Source organism: Sturnus vulgaris, unplaced genomic scaffold, assembly GCF_052056855.1.
Source record: "Sturnus vulgaris isolate bStuVul1 unplaced genomic scaffold, bStuVul1.hap1 Scaffold_113, whole genome shotgun sequence".
Classification (NCBI taxonomy): domain Eukaryota; kingdom Metazoa; phylum Chordata; class Aves; order Passeriformes; family Sturnidae; genus Sturnus; species Sturnus vulgaris.
The window spans coordinates 34,909-41,053 of NW_028276036.1; the positions used below are offsets into that span (position 1 = coordinate 34,909).

The 6,145-nt window shown below is 43.0% G+C and overlaps 1 long non-coding RNA gene across 1 annotated transcript; it reads right to left on the bottom strand.

Annotated features, from left to right (window-relative positions):
- Window positions 1-2,427: 2,427 nt before the first annotated feature.
- Window positions 2,428-5,742, bottom strand: LOC148219451 (uncharacterized). Its single transcript, XR_015799777.1, has 3 exons — window positions 5,673-5,742; window positions 4,369-4,483; window positions 2,428-2,490 (listed from the first exon to the last, which is right to left on the bottom strand). It is a non-coding gene; the product is annotated as an uncharacterized LOC148219451 (long non-coding RNA).
- Window positions 5,743-6,145: the final 403 nt, after the last annotated feature.

The window sequence follows — 6,145 nt, forward strand, 5'->3', positions numbered from 1 at the left end:
ATTGGGAATCCTCTGCAGAAATTGACTCAGAGCTCTAAGATTTACAAAAAAGACCAAGAGGATTGGAGTCAATACAACACAGTGTCTGCAGACTTCAGCTGGTTGCCTTGATTTCTCAAATATGATGGAGGAAGCACCTTAGCAACTACAGCTGCCAGTTCTCTCAGGGCCCTGACATGCCTCTGGGTGGGTCCCATGGTCTTGCATGCTCAGGTTCCTCAAGTGGTCTGAAAGCTGACCTGCTACTATGGGTTAGAATCAAGTCCACCAGTCCAATAACCTGAGAGATGTGGAAATAGTGACTGGCAGAGTAAATTGAGACCAACACTTGTTGAGTACCTCAACCTTCTCTTTGTCTGTTGTCACTAGTGCTGTCTGGCTTATGGGGGTGGGGGGGAATAGGGAAGGTGTGATAGGTTTCTTTTCATCTTCCTTTTCCCACTGAAATACCCGTAGGTGCCTTTATTATTCTTAGTTTTGGCATGCTTTTCCAAATTCAGCTTCAACTCAGCCTTAGCTATACTGATCCCATCGTCACACACTCGTGTTAACACTCTATTTTTCCCATGATTTGTCTCGGTGTGTATTGTCTGCATATTACCTACTTGCATCACATCTATTAATTTTCAATAACCTTCTGGCTTTAAATTGTTTTCAAAAAAAACCTTTTTGAACCTTTTCACCTCAGAAATTCACCTGGGAAGCCCCAAATCCCCAAAATTCACCCCGAAGTCCCCCCTGGGATGCTCAGCACTCACCTGGCAACTCCCAAAATTCCACAAACTCACCCCAAAATTCACGGGGGACCCCCAAATCCCAGGGCTTCACCCCAAAATCCCACCTGCAACCCCCAAAATCCCTCAAATCACCCCCAAGACCCAGTCCCCCCAACACCTCCCAAATTCACTCCAAAATGTCTCCAATCCCCCTCAAAACCCTCCCAGATACCCCCAAATCCACCAAATTCACTCCCAGACTCATCTGGGACTCCCAAAAATCACCAAAATTCCCTGGAAAATCCACCTGCATCCCCCCAAATTCATCCCAAAATTCTCCCACGACTTCCAAATGCTCACCTGGATACCCCCAAATCGACAGAATTCACCCCAAAATCCGTCTGGCATCCCCAAAACTCACCTGAGAACCCTAAAATTCACATGTATACCCTAAAATTCACCAAATTCACCCCAAAATTCCCCTGAGATCCCTAGAATTCCAGAAATTCCCCCTAAAATTCAACTGGGACTCCCCACATTCCACAAATTCACCCCAAACCTCGATACCCGGGATACCCAAAATTCCACAAATTCTCCCCCAAAATCAACCTAGGACCCCTCAAAACTCACCTGGATCTCCCCAAATCCCCGCCCCCCCCCCCCCCCCCCAATTCACCTGGGCACCCCCAAATCCCCAGAATTCAACCCCAAATTCACCTGGGACCCCAAAAACCTCCAAATTCGGTCCAAAATGATTGGCAACTTTACACACTCCGTTTTCCCACAAAAGGATCTAGAGCCCTGTGCGCTTCGTATACAAACTAAATGCAAAAAAACTTTCTATTCATTCTCAGCAAAAAGACTTCCTATTCCTCCTTCTTTTGGACAAAACTGCCTTCATTTTCAAACTTATTATCTTGCTCACTTACCTGCATAATGCTTAGTCCCTGTTCTGCATGCTCATTTTCTTCACTTTTACAAGGAATCCTCTCCTCATCTTCTTCTTCCTCTGCTTCTTCCATTTCCTGTGCCAAGATCACCTGTTTCTCTGTTAGATTTCTTTCTCTAGCTGATTTTTTGACAACTGTCCCTATCTTCTGGCACCGCTCGCTCGAGAGAGGCGATTGTCCCGCTCTGCTCTGGGCTGGGACTGCGCTCTCTTCAAGCCCTGGGGGCAATTTTGGATGCCACAGCGTCAGAAAGACCTCAGGCTATTGGAGAAATGTCCAAAGGAGGGACACAGGGATAGCGAAGAGGCTGGAGGGAAAGCCATACAAAGAGTGGCTCAGGGCATTTGGTTCAGCTGCAGAGAGGACACTGAGCTCACACCTCACTTGGGACCTCTCAGCTCCTCCCAAGGGCAGCACAGGGACAGCTTTGCTCTCTGCTCTCTGCGACCAGGGACAGGAGCCAAGGGAATGCCAGGAGCTGTGTCAGGGGACGATTAGGCTGGCTATCAGGGAAAGGTTTTTTTCCTCAGAGGCTGGTCGGGCACTGAATAGGTTCTCCAGGCAATGGGCACAGCCCCAAGGCTGCCAGAGGTCCAGGAGCGTTTGGCCAATGCTCTCAGGGATGCAGAGGGTGGGACTGTTGGAGTGTCTGTGCAGGGCCAGGAGTTGGACTTTGACGATCCCTAGGGGTCCCTTCCGACTCAGGAAACTCTTCCCATTTTCCCCTCTTTCCTCTCCTTGCACAATGCTCTCAGCTTACTGTTCCACCGCATGTTCCACTTCTGAAACCTCCGCTACTTCTTTCCAGTTCAAGCACAGTTCTACTGGTTACAATCCAAAGATAGACAGATTGGAAAACAACCAAAAAGAAACACCTGTTTGGAATGTCGTGCTCTTATCTGCATCTCGAACTATGAAGTCGATTGTGCCTTGCAAGTTCTAAAAGCAAAACAACAACAAAAAACACCCGTTTTAACATAGGGATTTGCTTTCTTCTAAGAAATCCATATCCCTTCTCAAAATGGATCTATTTCAGGAAGAGATCATCTTGAATAGATCACTTACTATCTAAAGAACCTGGAAGACTCAAATCCGTAATGATAAGCCTGTTACCTTGTCGTTTTCTGTTCCAAAGGCAAATGAATTTGCTCAAGTGCCGTTTGTAACAAGGACAGAGCTCAAAGTGTGGCTCTGAGAAATGTTTTGGTTTCCCTCTCCTATCTCTATCAAAAGCACTTTCTTCAATGGCTGAAACAATACTTGATACAGTCTGAATTTTAAAGGTCATGAAAATTTTCTCCAAAGTGAAAAATTAATATAGCAGTCAGGTTTGAAACCAACGGGAATTTTTGTTTTACCTGTTTGAAGATTCCCTTCACACTAAAATGCTGGCTGATGGATACCTAGAAGAAATCAATTCCCACAAAATGCTTCTGGGTAAGCCATTACATCATCCATTACAATTTGCTTCAGTGTCCCGTTCCTGTCCAATTGAAGGTCCCTGTTTAAGAGACTCAAGTACGGAGAGAAATAAAATTTAAAATGACTACAGTGCCTTTAAATCTAAATCGAACTTCCTTATCAATCTCATAAAACCTTTAGGCTAAATGTTGCCATTGATCTGTTTCTACTGAACACAATCACGTCCTGGCTTGTTAGAGATTAGTTCATTACAAAGAAAGAAACGCACAGAAGTTAAAATATTTCCAAAGAAGCATTTGACATCCTTCCTTTTGGATGGGGAACCATTCCAACACTGCTTACATAAGAGGTCAAATGACTGTCTTCCATGTTAGTTCTGCACTGTGCTCAGCGGAGCCTTTCTGGTTTATTTGCCTTTGACTTGGACATAAAGCTGAGTCTTGATTCAAGAAAAAATCAATATTCACACTTGGTTTCATTTACACGGACATTGGCTTGGTCTCCTAAACAAAGAAAATGATGGGGAATTTTTGTAGGAGTTCAGATAGGTAACATTCTCTTTCCACAACCTGGCATTGTATTTTCACTTGGTCTCTTACCTCCGGCTATGTTTTAACGGCTCAAATTATTAGGAAGAGTATCAAACCTCCAGCTCTAACCACAGTCCCACTGCGAGGTGTGTGAAGGTATGTGCATCTGCCCCTCAGGTCCATACTGCTCTTCTAATGTGCCTCTCATCGAGCAGGTAGGAAAGACCTCCTGGGTGTGTGAACAGTGCTGCTTCCTCTATGGCTTCAGAGCTGCTGCTAAGATCTTCAGGAAGGAGAGCAGTATTGTACCCATTTTTAGATGGTTTTTAAAGTTGCCAGTGCTTGGCTGTCTTAAACATCTGAGTTCCTAGAACTTTGAATGAGATCAAATCTATGAGTGAAGTGATGATGGTGCAGACCAACTTCTGATTCCAGTGATCCAAGAATCTGCACTACTACTTTTACCTTCTGAATAAGGCATGGATGTGATGGTATGCACAGTAATACTGATGTGCTATGGTTTTTGAATGCTGGCAGTCTTTCTTTGTCCCATTCCTAAAGCGTGGGCATTATTTGCCTTAACCTTGTTCAGTAGGGACATTATTCTATATTCTTACATGAAGTGAAAAGCACTCTTTTTCCATACCTTCACACAACAGCATTAAAACAAGGCCTAAGTAGTACAACCAATATTCAAAGATGCAAAGCAAAGATGCTCTACCTTTTAAGTTTACCATACAAAATTCATACCTTGTTCTAATTTGATCTCAAGAAGAAAGGGTGTTCTCCAAATACTCCTTCAGCTCTTCCTCACAGCTCACCGTTTTCCTTTTTTCTAAGATTGTATCCAGATCACTTTCATCATCTAAGGCCACATTAAAAAGCTAGTAAAAATGGTTTCGTAGATACTAAAATCTCCCCAACTATTTAGGATTCAAGGAAGTTAATTGTGCACATATCTTCTACACCCAGAAGAGAAAGCTACCTCAGCAAAACTCATCGCCTATGAAAATCTTCCTAGATAATGAACACCTCTGACACTGCCACCCCAAGTTGGTGTTCTGAAACAATGAGAACCTCACATCCAATCAAACTCTAGACCTGCACAAGATCTCGTCATAGCAACTTGCAGCCACTTTCTACAGAAAGCAGCAGTGATCTCTATCACTGTTGCCATACCAACAATAAGACAGGACTGTCCATTCAGCATGAATCAAGCAGTTAGCAAAAATGCACCTGACAGAATGAAACTGAAGAGTAGAAATTCCCATCTAAAAGTCAAAGATTACATTTTTAATTTTATAGCAGGTATTTTGAATTTCAGAGGGCTCTTTGCATTAAGAAGTCCTGTCTTTATAGCACACCCTTGTTTTTATGTTTCTACCTGGATTATGGCCATTTAGCCGTCTCCTTCAAATCACTCCAAAGAAAAACATTCAAGTGGACAAGTTCTTTCTAAACTGCTGGAAGGTGAAATGAATGAGTAAGAGGATATGTAACATGATAAAAGGCTGCCTGGAATTTTACGACTGGTATCCAACATGGTGCCTTCTATCTGGAGAGTAAAAAAAAATCAGTCTCCAAGTAAACTGGTAAGAATGCGGATTCTCAAAACTTCTGTTTATTCTGGCACCATAAAGCACCAAATCACATTCTATCATTTATCCCTTTAGAAACAACTGCCCGACTTTTTTTATGTATAGAAAAGATTGGAAGACATTTGGGAGATCATGTCCAGCTATTCCTAAAGTCTGATCTTAAGCAGACTGGGCCATACGTCATTCATCGCTATCCTATGTATTTCAGATAGAAATGATCATAAAAATACAATCTATTTCTATTACAAATAATAAACACAAGAATTATGAACACTTCCACATGAAACTCTTCCACACCAAACTGTTTCTCTGGAGTGTTTTGTCACACTATGGACCTCTTTCTAAGGTGACATCAATAGCCTACCACGCAGAAGGCATTGCAGGTGGGAGCACAGGAAGAACAGACTAATCCCAAGGAGTGATGAAGATATATGTCATCAAATAAAAGAAACGTACATCCACGTGCTCCACTTCTTCTTCAAACCTACATTTTCGTTTCTCAGTCATCTGAAGCATGTTGGAGTGCACAACTTCAGCATCTTCTGCTGTGCAAATGTTCATATCTAACAGGGTCATCTGAAGGAAAAGAAGAACAAATTATTGACATGCACAGAAGAAATACTGTGTGGCTTTCAGAGAGCCTGGCTAAACGTAGTGTTTCTTTTCTTGTGATGGACAGAGATAGATTCAGCCTCCTACATGCCATATTAGATTAGTAAACAATACCATCTGGTTGGACACAAAGGGAGAAATTGAGGCAGAGGTGGAATTTCTTTCCCAAGAGAAGACAGATTTAGCACAAGGGCTGAGGCGCCTTGCATCGTCCACATTCATGTAGGACAGCACTCCCTTCATTACTGGCATTTGTTACGGCTTTTCCACATTTCAAGTACAAACACCAACTACTACCAACCAAAGGGATGGCTTAC